This window comes from Paroedura picta, chromosome 6 (assembly GCF_049243985.1).
Source record: "Paroedura picta isolate Pp20150507F chromosome 6, Ppicta_v3.0, whole genome shotgun sequence".
Classification (NCBI taxonomy): Eukaryota; Metazoa; Chordata; class Lepidosauria; order Squamata; family Gekkonidae; genus Paroedura; species Paroedura picta.
The window spans coordinates 93,400,285-93,416,458 of NC_135374.1; the positions used below are offsets into that span (position 1 = coordinate 93,400,285).

General features: G+C 41.9%; 2 long non-coding RNA genes across 2 annotated transcripts in view; both read right to left on the minus strand.

Moving 5' to 3' along the window:
• Nucleotides 1–16,174, minus strand: part of LOC143840331 (uncharacterized) — a 509,677-nt gene that overhangs the window by 306,206 nt on the left and 187,297 nt on the right. The gene's annotated exons all lie outside the window — the stretch shown is intronic.
• On the minus strand, nucleotides 1,103–7,189 carry LOC143840333 (uncharacterized). Its single transcript, XR_013232130.1, has 3 exons — nucleotides 6,905–7,189; nucleotides 4,075–4,304; nucleotides 1,103–1,506 (listed from the first exon to the last, which is right to left on the minus strand). It is a non-coding gene; the product is annotated as an uncharacterized LOC143840333 (long non-coding RNA).

Consider the following 16,174-nt stretch of genomic DNA (forward strand, 5'->3'; position numbering starts at 1 on the left):
TCCTCATTCCCTTAGGGAACAACTACATAAAATGGTGACCAAGCTCTTACTCCTCTCCACACACTCCCTGTTTCCTCATAGTTTGACTGATTTTCAATATCAGGCCAACAGTAGGGACAAAGAAGTTTAGGAAGAAAAGGGAGGAGGTCTCTCTGGGCAGTTGTGAGATCCCTGTTGGCCTATGGGTGTGTCAACTACTAAACCACACTAACTACTGGTGCCAGACCTGTTTTGTTTTGTCAAAATCCTTGTCACAATGATAGCTGAAAACTAGTGATTTGTGATTTCAAAAGCCATAAAATATAACAAAAGTTTTGCGTCACCTGTTTCAGCCTGTTTCTGTGTTTATATATGCTAGCCAAAATGGGATTGAGCTGGCAAAACACACTAACAGAAATGTGGCAAAGTAGGTGGGAGTGCTAGAAGCCAGAACAGAAACATTGCCACCCAGTCCAGCTGTTCAGGCTAGTACACCCTGCTGTGTTTAGCGGACATCATCTCAGTTGGATCCCCAACTTGCAAAAAGATGGCAATAATATCAGATTGCCTTCCAGAGCTGTTGTCAGGGAGATGGATCTTATAGATCCATTCTGCTAGTGGAGGCAGTTTCTTCCTCTGATCCAAAATATCTCTACTACTAGAAAAAGATCCACAAAATCCAAACCAATATTAGTGAGATTATGAATTTAAAGAATTTTGTCTATATGCAGGCCAAATTATGTATTATTATCAATTGGACTTCCTTGTGTAATGCCAATAAAAGTCTTATGTACATATGTTTATGTACATTCATTTATAATTTAATGCATCCAAAGCATCCAGTTCATCACATTTTGAACATGTTAAGTATCAGTTTTTGAAAGCCTACAGGCATTCTGGGTTTGTAATTTTGCTATTTCTTTTTACATTATATGGATAGGCTGGTTTTTACTAGTAAGACCAACAACAGGAAAGAAAGTCAACAAATAATCATAAAAGTCAACAAATAACCAGGGCTGAAAGATAAACAGATGTTGCTTATTACTGCAACAGAATACCATCTTTGACATAAGACTGTTTATTACATCATAAAGCTACAATCCTTTGCACAATTTCTTCTAACAAGCCCTATTGAAAACAGTTGGACTTCCCAACAAATATACAGAGGCTGTGCTAAAAGCACATTACTACTGAATAGGGATAGCTAAAGTTTGCAGGGAAATTCATTTGATAATTTGCTAAACCATCTAGGCTAGGCAGCAAAGCAGTGGAATTAGTCTGCTAAATATGAATGCCTAGGCATGTGTTCTCCATTTTTTTCTATTTTAATAGAAAACATTAGTCAAAATTATATTTTCTTCCATCCTGTCCTGTGATGTCTTCTTCACGAAACTGCCTATTCTCCGAGTAAAGCCTGCTTTAGATTTGAGTCCTCCAATATTTGACACGGTACGATTTTTCAACCCAAATAGCAGAAAAACACAGCTCTTGATAATCTTGTCCTGGTTCTACAAAACAGGTTTAGGGCTGAAAAAAAATATTGAGTTAAAACACCAACAAGAAAATATTCTTGCGTCCTTGGAATACTTTCTCTACTTCAAATGACCGCTTCATAAACCTATAACCCAGTCAGCCTGCTCAACCGCAAGCAGTGCTCATGGAGCTAAGAAAGCCACGTTTACCTTTGGCAAAGCACAAATGGAGAGGCAGAGACAGATCAGGAGTGAGATTTAATCAATTCAGTTATCAAGAATGTGCTGAGACTCCATGCTGTAAGCAGACTTCTATTGTTTAAGTCTCCATAGTCCGAAGATCCCACACAATAGGTGCAATTGGCTACAACGGTCACCAGTCAGCAACAACAGTCCCCTGGTAAGCACATAATTAGGTATAGAATGTGTTAATTTAGTTTTAAAATTAAAGGGGGGCATAAAGAAGAAAGTATAATGGCATCCTCATAATCAGCAGTCTTGACCGGTCATCACTATCCAAAGGGTAATTTAACAGCATTGAAAAGAGATGTTGATTCCTTTCTATTGCAGTCTTGTATATTGTTATGTGTCTACACAACTTTAATGGACCTGACATTCATATAACTAGGTAACAAATTATGGAGATTAACACTATAGATAAATATAAAGGAGAAGTACATACACCTGCAGCCTGCTACCAAATCCTGGAAAAGTTTTGAAAACACCTAGCAGATGTGACAGTCTTAGACTATCCCATGTAGGGTAAAGCTTGCTTAAGTCCATGTAGGCTGCATAGGACTGGGTTATCTATTGGCTCATTGACCATGTAGTAGGTTATTTGGTATCTCACAGTATCTCATGGAAGTTTCATCTCATTTGCCTAAGTTTTCCAATGAAACATTTGCCCTTCTCAGATCCAGCCCTTCTACATCCTCCATTCAATACTTCCGTTCAGACTCTTCTTCAACTAAACACTTCTGGAAAACACCATTTGCCAGTTTCATCTCTACCATCTTCTCATCTGCTATTTACCAGTGTAGACAACCCTACGGTGTCATCCTGGTACATATCAACACTGGCAATCTTCAACACCTATTGTCTCTCGCTGCTAACGCCTATCCCCATGGCTCCCCCTCCTCACTCCCTACTTTATACTCAATGATCACATTGAAACAATCTACTTTCATCTTCACAAATTCCCCCCTTTGGGGCTTCCTTCAATCCTTTTATCTGTCCCTGCCACACTTCACGATCTGATTTCCCTGTCTTATCTGACCTTTCTACATGGCCATGTGATCCTATCCCTTCCTGAATTCTGGCTGCCAAACCCTGCACAATTTCCCTCATCCCCATCATATAGGCAACTAATCTGTCTCCTCACCTTCTGAATTCATCACTGTGTTTTTAGTCATCTTCCATTGTCAATGGATTTCTTTTCTATGCTTTTTTAAACTTCTGAAGAATGCTGCTTGGAAGGAAGGCATCAAATGCTCATTCAGCATCCATGTACCCAAGGAAAATGACTCCATTTTAGAATTAAGTCCATTAAAATGCTACAATTGTACTGGCCTACCTGTCAAAATCTTCCTAATTTATATGTCATCTAGAGTACATATGACCCTACCCTCTCTTCTTGCCTCCAGCCAACAAAAGAATGGGGCAACTAGTTATTTAAATCTGTTTTTAATAATTTTAAAACTTATTTATTGAGTAACTATCAAAAATGCATCTGTATATTCTATTTTTGTATGTATTCTATTTTGATGTCATCTGCCCCGAGTCCACAGAGATAGGGCGGGCAATGAATGCTAATGCTAATAATGATGATGTCACCGTGGCATGCACCATACTAATAAGATCACTCCTGCCTAAGATGCAATGAACAGGAATGACACCCTTAGCCACCCCTGCAAAAGGTTTATCCAACAGAAGCCCTGGAACTAGCAACATACCCAGTTTGCAAACCTGCTTCTTTAGGAGAAATGCAACCCCATCCAGAAAAGGAGTTTTCCCATTCCTAGGTGAGACTTTGCCCCTGAAAACCCTTCCCTTTTGTCTGGGCTAAGTTTCAATTTGTTAGCCTTCATCCATCACAAACTGCCGCCAGACACCTGTTCATGGTTTTCACGGGCTCCCCCATTATATGCTGAATGTCACTGGCATATTAGCATCAATTCAGTCAAAATATCTGTATGGTCTCTCTCAACTGCTTCATATAAATGTTAAAAGGTATGGCGGACAAAACGAAAACTTGTGCAACCGGGACCCTGTAGGTCAAAGGGCCCTTGGCCAAGCAGCACTCACATCTGAAATATGTAGGACGATATGTTCCATTGTTTCTGTTTGACCAGAATCACAAGGGCATTTTCTCTCAAGACAAGGGTTTTTTTTATATCTCCCTGCAAGTACAGCTGAAGGAAGGGCATTGCAGTGAGCTAAAGTAAAAGCCCTCCAATGACTGGGTACCTCCAGATTAGATAAATATACCATGGGGAAGGAGAGATACCTATTTCTTTCACTAGGAATAAAGATAGAGTTACTTGCTAAATGATGTTGGCATTCTATATCTACTACTCACTGTTTAATAACATCTTTAGGCTTTAAAATGAACTTTAGTACATACCTTGAGGGATTCATCCTGAGTCTTTCTCCACTGTTGCTCTAGCCATCTCCCTTGTCTTTTTATTCTTCACAGATCCTCAGTAAACCAAAGGACTGCCATGGGTTGACTGTGTCAATTGCTTAGGTCATTTCTTCATTCCAAAGGTCAACCAGTCCAATGCAATCTAAAAACCAGTTGGGTCCATCCGATCATCTTAAACAAACCCCCACCTTTGCAAAATCATGGTGTCCCTGTAGGTAGAAGAGGACCATCTTCAGTCCCTTACCTTAAGATCACTTTCTTCTTGCCCAGGGCTGAATACCAGATCAAGAGTGCAATTTGCACATTGTATAGGACCTGTTATTTTCTGAGACAAGGACATGGAGGCCATGAAATCGTCAACTGCTCCTGACAAGGTAGCCTCACAATGGCTCTTGAAATCTCCCATAACAACCAGCTTTGAAATCTCTAATGCAACTCCCAAGACCACCTCCACCAGCTTGGGCAGGGAGAGAGTTGGGAAGCAGATTGGGTGGTAGATAAATAGAATTCCAGTCTTGCCTTACACTCTCAACAGTAGATACACATTCTCAAAACAAGTAGACTCAAAGACTATAAATACATTTGGTTTTTTAAAGGGCAAATAAAGAAAATACAAAGATACATGTTTAAGGGAGAGCTCAGGAATAAGCGATAGCTGAATTTCAGCTAGATTCAACTAGATTTTCAAAGTATGAGCTTTCTACAGTCAAAACTCCCTTCATCAGATACAAGTAAGAATGGAGATCCATGACCATTCCACGAATCTCTCTGGTGAACAAATAGTCATGCCAAAATAATAGTGGCTAGTCTTGAAGGTCCATGAGACTTTTCACTAAATTCCTCAAGCGTCTTCCTTACATCTTTTTCCTATGGTAAATGATCCTGAAATTCAGCTTCAGAGGGGAGCTGTTATGTAGGTGAACATTAAGCCATGCTTGTACAGACATGTAAATGAAGGATCATCAGGCAACCCATCACTAACTTCCTAAAGACTCTGAAATGGGGCAATAGTCAGGCTCTGTTAAGGACCATTCCGGTTGCTTGGCGGGCAGCCTGAAAAGTATATAAGTTTGATGAGTTCTGCTGTTGTTCAGTGTTCTGGTTACAGTTGGAGTAATAAAGAGGTGATTGTTTTCAAAGAACTATGTCTGTGTTTTCCCGAAGTCACAGACTTAATGCTGAGCTGCAGTTGACCAGCTTAAATTCAAAACCAGTAGCACCACAGAGACCAACAAAATGCTGGTGGTACAAGCGTTCATGAGTCAGACTCCATTAATCAGATATCAAGGTGGCTTTCCTGAATCCCAGCACTGGGAATGTACAGATGACCTCCCTTCATTATTTCTGAAAGGTGTTCATTTGTTGTTTGGGCTACGTACAACAACCAATTAATGAATGGATTTTAATTCAGACTGTTATTATTCATTATCCGAAACCACACTACTGATGGCTACACCTTGGGAATTCATTTCAGTTTCTAAAAGTTACAGGTAACTTTTTAATGGCAAATTCACTACTCTAAATAGGATGGCAGCAAAATCTATTGATTCATCAACAAATACATAAATAAAAACAGAGATAGGGCCGTTTGAAAAACTATTCAGACATGCTGCTTGCTCCTCAGCTTATCTCCTGAGGCAAAGATGTACAGACATCTTATCAGGTAAGCAATCTCCAAAGGGTGAAAGAACAATCCAGCATCAGAAATAACTGTAACATAAAGGTTAATACAAATATTTATTACAAAAATACTTATGAGGCACAAAAATATTGAAGCATTGGGAGAAGTGTAATGATTAAATTAACTGATTCTGGGGTGATACCCTGTGCATGTATTGTGTAATACACTGTGGCATTAAATCCTAATGTGTTGTCGTAAGTGTTCATAAGGGTTATGCCTTTGCCGTTAGTCTGTATCTGGATGGAGCTGACTGATAATCCCTCAAGCTAATTTTAAAATTTGCCAACTGCAAGCAACTTCTTAGTGAAAAAGAACACATAAACTTTCAGAAAAATAATCCCTGGTTTGTCTGTCATGCCGAGAAGCAGGCACTGTGTTACAATGGCAGGTATGGATTCTGTTTGGCGCTACATTTTTCCAGTGTTTTGTTTGGAACTTGATTAAAGAAGGATCAATTTACCACAAATTCCCCAAAAAGCACATGGTCCTTGAAACTCTTGAAACTCTACCAATGCAGAGGCTCAAACATGTCAAAAATGTTGCTTTACCAGGGGTTTTACGGGAGTATATTTTTATTCTATAACCCGCCACGAGCCGGCTTGCTGAGAGCGGTGGGAAATTAATATAAATATAATTTAAAAATTTAATAGACTTTGGGAGTATTGAAGAAGGTTCTAGCACAGGGTTGCCAGCTCTGGACTAGACCGTTCTGGGAGATTTGGGGTTGGAACCTTGGGGAGGGCAGGGTTTGGAGAACATGGTATCATGCCATAGAGCCCATCCTCCAAGGCAGCCATTTCCTTCAGGGAACTTGTCAGTTAAAATTCCAGGAGATCTCCAGACTTTACCCTGGAGGTTGGCAGCTACACTATAGCATCCCTCATCTTGCCATACTTCGGGAGCTAATACGTTACTGGGCTACTTTGCCAAGCCACACTTAGTGATCTTTCCTTTTGACTGCTCAAAAACCAAACCAAGATTTGTCAAGTTCTTACAAAAAAGACATTAAAACAATTGTAAATCATGATTCTGTCCAAGCCTTGCCTTGAGTCCCTGCCCATGCATGTACCACACACTCTCTCACACACACACTCTCACACACAGCTTCTTCCCTTTCCCCTGATTTACCTGATAATGAGACATGTGGCATCTCTCTCGTCCTGCCTTCCTATGTCAACTAGTGATAGGCGTATCACTGACACAAACAGACAGGAAATATTTATCCATAACTTTCTATTCCATTGGATCCACAAGCCCTGGAAAACTGCATTGCCCATAATTCCTTGCTTCTGGGATGAGGGAAATGAGGGGATTTTCCTGGGGGGAAAGGATGGAACGAGTTGGTGGTGGCCCAGGCTCAAATTAGCAATATCTAGGCTTGCATTAGGATGAAGAATTTGAACCTGGATGAAATATACTTTTCTCACGGAGGTTCATTGCCGTTCAAAGAAACATCTCGGCTAACTTTTCACAGTCTTCGCTAACTCTTCACAGGATATTTTTGGGTGAGAACCTGTGGATGAGGAACAGGCTTTTACAGCTTTCTTTTATCTCTGACCACTCAAGATTTTGAAAAATGTCACAACATAAATATTAGCCAGTCCTAAAAGAAGAATGTATCAACAAGCTCTAAAAGTTTATTACAAGCATTCTGGCTGGCTAAAAATGCATAACTGACTTATACACAGGGCAAGTCTAGTGGTAAAAGAAATTATTAACTGTACTGTTTGCTGGCAAAGAGGGAGATAAAAGTCGTTTTTAAAAAAATGTCCCACTATTGCCCCTAGAGGTGTCTGGACTGTTTAAAAATTGCTAATGAAATGCCAGCAAAAAAATAATGTATATAAGGGAAACATCCGTTCTTTCATCTTTCTTTAATTCAAGCAAACCATTGCTTTATAGTCACATGTTATAATTGCCAAGAAAAAGAAAAAGAAATATTCCTATACATTTTAATGTTTATATTCCCATTTTTCAGACCCATCACTGAGGCTGAATTATTGGCTTCCCTGAGGCCACCCAACAAGTTCCCAATCTTAACTGATATTTGAACCCAGGTCAAAGTCCACCGTGTGAACCATTGGACCACACTGGCTGTCCCCCCCCACCCACTCCTACTGTTGCCCTCTTTAAACAGGCAGGCATTATGCAGCATGCTTAACATACATCCCGTGTACTTTGCTATGATTGATGCCACAGAAATGCATAATTAAAAATGGGGGTGGGGGAGAGAGAGACTTTAAAAGCCTGTTTACTTCAGTGACTCCTGTGAAACAAATCTTTCTCCTGGTCTCGCCCACCCACAGAAAAAGACCAGAACAAAGATGGCCCTGTTAGGCCTCTCACCCGTCGAGAACGCCTTAAGAGGCCACACTGCGTTAGAGTCCCGCCGAGCCCCATTCAGCTTCACATAACACTTATGCAACTAATTACATGTCAGATTAGCGATTTCATTATTACCCCACTACCACTAATTAAAACAGCATTGATATTTCTCGAGGAGTTCTGTATGTTTACGTAGTTCAGAAACTCTTTCTTTGCACAATTAGAAAGGGAGCATTTTTAAATATATATATATATATATATATATATATATATATATATATATATATATATATATATATATGAATAAATAGAGAGAGACCTTTAAAAGTTGTGCAAAATTGATCTGTCAAGCATTATTTTGTATTCATGGGGGGCTCCTGAGGGGCATTTCTCTTCCATCTTTGTAAGCAACTTCTCCACCCCCACCCCCACCACATGATCTTCTTTCACAAAGTCATGACAATCTGCAGAACCGACAAATGTGGATCACTTTCCTTTTTCCGAGCTTTGTCACCCGTTTCAGCCACCCGACGAAGTAACTAATGGAAGTTACATCACTCTCATCTACATTCATTGTTTTATTTGCCTGAATCTCCCTCCGAACAAACTAACGCTACAGTTTTTTTTAAACGGTATTTGATTAATGAGGGCAGGAAAATCTAAGTTTTTGCAATAAAACTTGGGGAGGGGGATAAAAAAATCAACAGACTTTTATTTTTTTTTTCTCTTATGATTTTAATTTAATGGCGCATGTTTTCATTACTGCAGAGGCTGTACACTTTAGCTTGCAATTATGTCCCATCTGTGAAGCACTGTGTTATTACAGTTTATTCTAGTAGCTTTTCAATCACTTTTGAGTTGTGCTTTACAAGTATTCTTGCAGCAGGTGGGCTGACTGGCATGGGACCAGAAATACACAAAGCGCAAAGCTGGAGTCTAATGGCAGCCATATGCATGTGGCACAGAACGCCAGCCTTCCCCCATATGCTGCTAAGCAGCCCCTTCAGGCTGCCAGTCATTCTTCTTACTGACTACCGTCTCTAAGTAGTTTTCCGTCAGGGAAAAATATACCAAGGCAGCAAATTTCTCCAGTGCACCATCCTTATTACTGAGACAACCCTGTCATTAGCAAAAGCACAATGAACCTGATCTGGAGATGCATACCAATTAGGCTGCACGGAGTACTTTTTCCCCTTCTTATCTCTATGGAAACTCAGCCTCCCTCGCTGCAGTGGACAATCAGTAGTGTTTCATCCACCCATATGTCACCTAGTTAACACTGTACACTTTTATGCAAACCAAACCAAAAAAAAAAAAAAAAACCCGCCACCCTGCTAGAACTCCCCTCCCATCTCAGAACAAAAAAAAAGAAGTAAAGAAATTAAAGGAAGAAAATGAGTCAAGTCCCAGTACGTTTGAGAAAGCGTCTTTAAAATGAGCACGCATTCGCCACCGTGTCTCCTGGTCGTCCTTAAAATGCAAGGAATCCTCATAATAACTGTGGAGCAGAAAGACTTTTTTTTCATCCTTCAATCTTCAGAAGACTGTAAACAAATTCAGCCACATTCCTCGTAAAAATACAGGCGTCTAAAAAATTGGAACAATCTGAGAATAACGTAACTCTAGGACTCACCCTAGGACAGCATCCAGGGACTATGCTCTGTGCTGATCTTCTGCTCATGCCCATACTGTAATGTCAAAAATAAAAAGGGAATTCATTGCTCTGAAAAATTACACCTAGGAGAGTGCTGAAAAGGATAAGAAATGTACTTTCTATTTAGGGATTTATTTTAGCCTCAGTTTCCCTTTTTCTGGCTTATATTTTTTAATGTCTTGTTGGAAAGGAAAGGCAAAGGGGTGTGTGTGTGTGTGGGGGGGGAGAAATAGAGGACAAGATTGCCACAATATTGATTTTGGTCCCGGTAGACTTTGTGTGCTGTTTAATTTAGGACAATGGCTTGCAGACATGTCCTTGCAAGATTATCAGCTTCAATGGTACCACGCTTATGCGGTTTGAAAGATGTGATTTTGAAAACACATTTTATTTTGTGTTTGTGTTCTATGCCACCAGAGACCTTCTCTAGCTCCTTGCATTTAGATATGTTTGCATGGTAAGTAACTAATGGTAAATGTTTTCAAAGGTTTGCTTTCACTGCCTCCCCTGCCACCTCGTCTCCTACAGAACACTGTAACCATCCAATGAGTTGGGCTTTAAAGAGTTGCTTTAGTTTTAAACAAGCATTTCAACACCCGACTGGGGGCTGAAAGGTACATCCAAAGACGTTAAGGAATGTGATTAAGTAAGAAAGTGTGGAACGTCTTTCCCCAAAGAAAAACCTACAAGGCTGAGAGTTGCTGTTATTCAGTGGCAGTAAGTGTGAGAGTGGTATGAAAGCTTAGGGTACTGAATTCATTATGGCCACAGTAGGAAGTGCCCCAAATATAATTAGAATTCTACCTGAAATTGGTGGGGGCTTTATGTAAACCACTAAATGACAGGACCTCGGGAGCATCAGTGCAAGGAATGCCTACCTAGTACACTGACGTTGGGCAGAAAAGCTACTACAGGTGCGTTGAAGCACTGGCAAGTCCCTAGGTACCATCACTGATGCAACATTTTTCGTTCTTCCAGAGGCCGATCTGAATAGACAGCAAATTCAAATAGCAGTTGAAAACTGAATAATGTCATCCAGTGGGAACCGTATCACTCAGAGATATATATTTTTTTAAGGCTTAATTCATTGGAGGAGAAAAACCTTTAAGACAAATAATAATTACCAGTAGCCTACCATAACAAATGATAGACCTGGGGAGAACGAGTGGGAAGAAGGGGCCCTCGAATTATATTCATCCTAAAATCAATTGCCATGCCTGTGGTGTGGTCCAACTCAGCCAGCCTTAATATAGCTTCCCAAAATGCAGATCACTGGCAACGAAAATGCGGGTAATTATTAATGACAAAACCCAAGTCCTATTGAAGCCACTGCTGTATTTCCCAGTGCCATTCAACGCGGTCAGGACTACACTGAAGGAATTTTCACGTTTGTAACAATCCATTTCCTTTTTCAATTAAACGGTTCCAAATGGTTTTCCTTACCGGTCACAAATGGAATGTGGAAAGGAAGAACCGACAAAATTGTCAGGAAGTGGCTGCGCCCTCACGTTCTCTCGCACACTTAAGAAAAGCATTTTTGTATGTCTTTAATTTAAAAGTTGAAATCTATAAGTGCGGGCTTAAAATGTGTTCATTGTTCTGAGGAACTGGGTGCTTTAAATGGAGATCGGATTTCAGAAGCCTACGAACTCTCATGCTCATTGACAACACTGAAGTAAAATATGCAGAGTCAATAACAAGAACAATGAATAGGATATTCCAGTACTGTGATCCAGGGAAATACACTTGCACCTGTTCTTAACAAAAGACTTTTTAAAGAAGTTCCCCTCAAAAACCTTGCATACTATTTTTTCCAGGTGCACAGATCCAGCCGGTTACAACTACATGGATTAGCTATGTGGGAAGGTGAGCAGTGGTGACCAAAGTTACCAAGGGATGCCAGCAGCATACTGAGAAAGTGCAACCAGTTTCTGTAGAACCACTTCCTTCTGTACGGTTCAGACTGCCAGCTAAGGTGCTTCTCATTGGTTCTGCGTAGTGTCTCCCTACCTGCAGAGAAGAGGCAGGTGGTGACCAAAGAAAGGTTTTTTTCAGAGGAGTCACCTCCCCTTTGGTGTTTTGGGCACCAAACCAAAACATTTCTTTTTATCCAGGCTTGCTTCTTTTAAAGCTGTTTCTGTGTTATGACTCTGAGGACAGTTTTATGAGTTTCATTTTAGGGTGATGAATCTAGTTTTGTGTTGTTTTTATTCTTCCTGATTGGGTTTTTTACAGTGTGTTGCCTTTGTAAGACTTATATTTATTGTTTTATTTTTACTTAACTTCAGCGGGTAGCTGAAGAAGTTGCATATACATTTTCTAAACAAATAAATACGGAAGCATTTTACCAGTCAGAGGTGTAAGATTGGCTGTCTAAGGTCACCTGATTCCCAAAATGTGCAGATTCTGTCCAATAAACCGTTCCACCTCCAAATTGCCTCGCTTCAACCAGTGAGCCCCATCCCCCACCCCCAAATTAAGCAGAGAAGAGTAAATCCATGCCAGACTCTTGGTTCAAACTATGTAGCACATCTTTCAATAGTCACTGTTGTTTGGGGATCTGATATGTGATCAATTTCCTGGGGAAATCATGTTAATATTTTTATTCTGTTCTCTTCCCTGTCTCAACATTCCCCTTTAAGATGAATTCACAGCCCACAGTTGCATCTGGGGAAACTAAAGAGCAGGTTGTTTCAGAGGGTAGCTGTCAAATCTGTGCCAGAAGAGCTTGATTCAAGCCCGATAGTACCTAGGAGAGTAACAAGATTTGGAGGGGTATGAACGTTCTGGAGTCAAAGCTCCCTTTATCAGATAAAAGACAGAATGAGAGTCTATACATATAGACTAAATAGTATATGCATATAGTCTATGCATATATCTAAATAATGCATATATTGATTTTGAATATATCTTTAGATTTATTTTTTACTCCAACAATTATAACAAAATTAATAGATTCAGGTGGGTAGCCATGTTGATCTGAAGCAATAGAAAACAGTCCAGTGGCACATTTAAGCCTAATAAAGTTTAATTCTGGGTATGCACATGAAATAGGCTTCCTCGGGAGGTATAGGTTCTCCATCTTTGGAAATTTTTAAACAGGCTGGATAGCCGTCCGACAGAGAGGCTGTTTCTGTGAAGATTCAAGGGGGTGGTGGGTTACAGTGGATGAGCGATAGGGCTGTGGGTGTCATGCATGGTACAGGTGGTTGGACTAGATGACCCAGGAGGTCCCTTCCAGCTCAAGGATTCTATGTGCCCACACACTCCATCAGATGTTCCAGTAAAATTAACAGAATACCCTGTTGTGAATCATAAACTGATTTCACCTGCACATCTGAAAAGTTGCACGCATCACGTTTTAACTTTGATTAAATTCAAGTTTCAGAAATGGAATTTCTCTGGTAAAGACCCTCTTGCTTCCATATCCGTGTCACTTTTCCTTGGTAAGCTTTACCTCTTTTGGGGAAGACTGGAGTGACAAACCTTGCAATATAATCGGCACATTGGCAGAGCAGCCCTGATGCTACAGACAGCTTTGGAACTATCAACACTTGAGGAAATTTTGCGTTTCAGATTTTGGTTATGTAAGAACATTTGTTTGAGGTAATGGCGAACGCTTGCCAAGCTCACAGAATAACGAGGACCGGACACTTAAATTAATAAAGACAGCTATTCGTAATCACAGTTTAAAAACCTTCGGATGTAAAAAAGGACCTTTTAAAAAGTAGTTCCACAAAGCTAACACACATTTAATTGAGATGTTTGTGTCACTTTTATGCCCATACAGCCTTTACTACTGCAATGCATTAGAAATAGGGGCAACCTTTGAAAAGTATTTGGGAATTTCAGATGCCCCAGATTACGGCAACCAGGTTGTTAATAGGGACTTTCTATGGCAAGCATATTTTCTCTGATCTGAGTTTCCACTGACTCCCAGTGGGATTCCAGGCAAAATTCAAAATGCTGATTTTGAGCAATAAAGCCTGCATCTAGTGAAATCTAAGGCTAATTCCGCATGGGCAGAAAAAGCTGGGAGGGTGCCCATATGCAAGCTGGGTTAATCCCCACTTCCATATGACATCGTTCCTGGGATGGAACACACCGGACCTGGTGCACGTTAAGCTGTCGTTGCCCCACATTAAAGGAATGCAGATATTTTCTGTATCCCCTTAAGCACTCCAGGGGCCTAGCCCAGCAGAGGCCTTTGTGGATGGGACAAGCCTTCCCCATCCTATGAAGGTCCAGAGGGGGCAAAAAAATGAGACCAGTGAACTTGCACAACAGGTGCACCCAGGCTTGACACCATGAGAGCCAGGTGAGCAAGCCGGTGTGAGATGGCAGGGGTTGCAGTAGCAGCAAGGCAACTGTGACTGGGAAAAGGAATTGCTGCTGCAGGAACATCGCCTGTACCTCTCCCTCTCCCACCCTCCAGTCGTTATGGACTCAAGCCCAGAACTCAATGCGCTCTAGAGTAAACATCAAAACAATATCATTTGGTAGTGCTGGGGAGCCAACCCCACCCTTTTGTTGTGGGTGGACAGTTATAAAGGTTTCCAGGATTTGCCTGGACTTATTGATCAACATCTGGCCTCCTAGCCTGGCCCCAGACGAGGGCAAGAGACATCAGAATGGCCCCTGCATGAAGAGTCATCGGTCAGCACAGGACCTCTTCACCGGACAACTGACCACCGGGAGGGAGAGATCGACGGGTCTTTGTCTAAGAGCTTGTTCTGGGACTGCTAGTGCCGGAGAGAGAGCGGCCTGGTGGTGGTTGGAGGAACTGACCCTGCAAATTCCATCTTTGCTGCCATCTGGTGGCCAAGGGACTGAACACCAGCTTCAGCCAAGGAATTAGATCAAGAGGTCTCCTATAGTGCAATAGGAGAGAGGCTGGCTTAGAGAGGGGTTTTTTTAAATTCTTAGATTAGGTAATTGGGCGAAGGGATCAGGAGAGCCCCTGGTATAAGTGGGATCCTGAGCCTGAGCCCAGTAGGGGATTAGCAAACTGCTGTGGATTAGGTTAGGGAGTGGGTGGGATAAGTTTAGGGCTTGGGTTGGTGGGGTGGGAGGGTAGTTAATGCAACTGGGTAGGTTGTAGATAGGCTAAGGTTAGAATAGGATTAGGAAATTCAGCCTCCCTATAGCTGGATCAACTTCCATCATCATATCATCAGTGGGAAAAGGTGGGAGGGGGGGCTTGTGAGGACCCTACTTCGGGAAGGGATTCCAGTGATTCTGGGCCAAGGGGGAGTGAGAGGAGGTTCAATAACTGGAGGGCAGCAATGTACACAGGTCCAAGAGGGCCCCAGCTGTGAGTTACGCATGGCCATGGGCCTGGTCAATACATGTGCTGCCCTTCAAAACTCCATCCCCAGATCTTGTGCGGAACCGATACTGATGCTTTGTAATGCCAGGTCCATTAAAAACAAATCCTTGACACTGCGGGACTATCTTGCAAGGCAGGAGGTAGACCAGGCATGTGTGACCGAGATCTGGGTGCATGAGGGCAAAACTGTCATGCTGAATGATCTGGCCCCACTGAGTTCTCAGTCCTTAATCAATCCGTGGGATTCCTGAATGCTCTACGGTAGCGATCCCCAACCTGTGGGCTGCGGACCACATGTGGTCCATCGACTTATTGGAGGTGGGCTGCAAAGGATGCCTCTTCCCCCCCCCCCAGGCCCTTTACTTCATCCCCCCCCCGGCCCTTTACAACACACTTTTGGTGTCATTGTCTCCCATCACTCCCAGATGGGACTATCTCGTTGCAGAGAAACAAGCTCAGGGTTCCCATTGATTTGTCATTATCATGAGTTAAAATTTCCATTAAAATAAATTGTTCCTCATGTTCATTGTTGTGGCGTGTCTGTATTTTATTTTGAAGGGATGTTTAAACATTACCATAGCGATCAGAGAGCGTTAGGGCAGTGGTTGAGAGTAGAGGAGTAAACTACCCCCCCCCCCGGCCCTCAGTAAAATTGTCAAGCGTTGAGTGGTCCCCGGTGATAAAAAAGGTTGGGGACCCCTGCTCTACGGAACCCTATGCCCTCCAGCGACTTGGAGGACTCATGTCCAGCCTATGCTGAGGCAGCTGCACTGGTTACCAATTAACTTCAGGATCAGGTTCAAGGTTTTGGTTCTTACCGTTAAGGCCATCCATGGCATTGGCCCTTCATATCTGAGGGACTGCTTGTCTCTTTATGCCCCCTGCAGGGCTCTTCGCTCTGTGGGTATGAATCCATTGGTTATCCCCGGCCTCTGGGATACATGCCTGGCTTCGACCAGGGCCAGGGCTTTTTCAGTCCTGGCCCTGACCTGGTGGAATGAGCTCCCAGAAAAGCTGAGGGCCCTGACAGAGCTATTAACATTCCTCAGGGCCTGTAAGATGTGTCCCTGTCAGACAGCTATGGTCCACA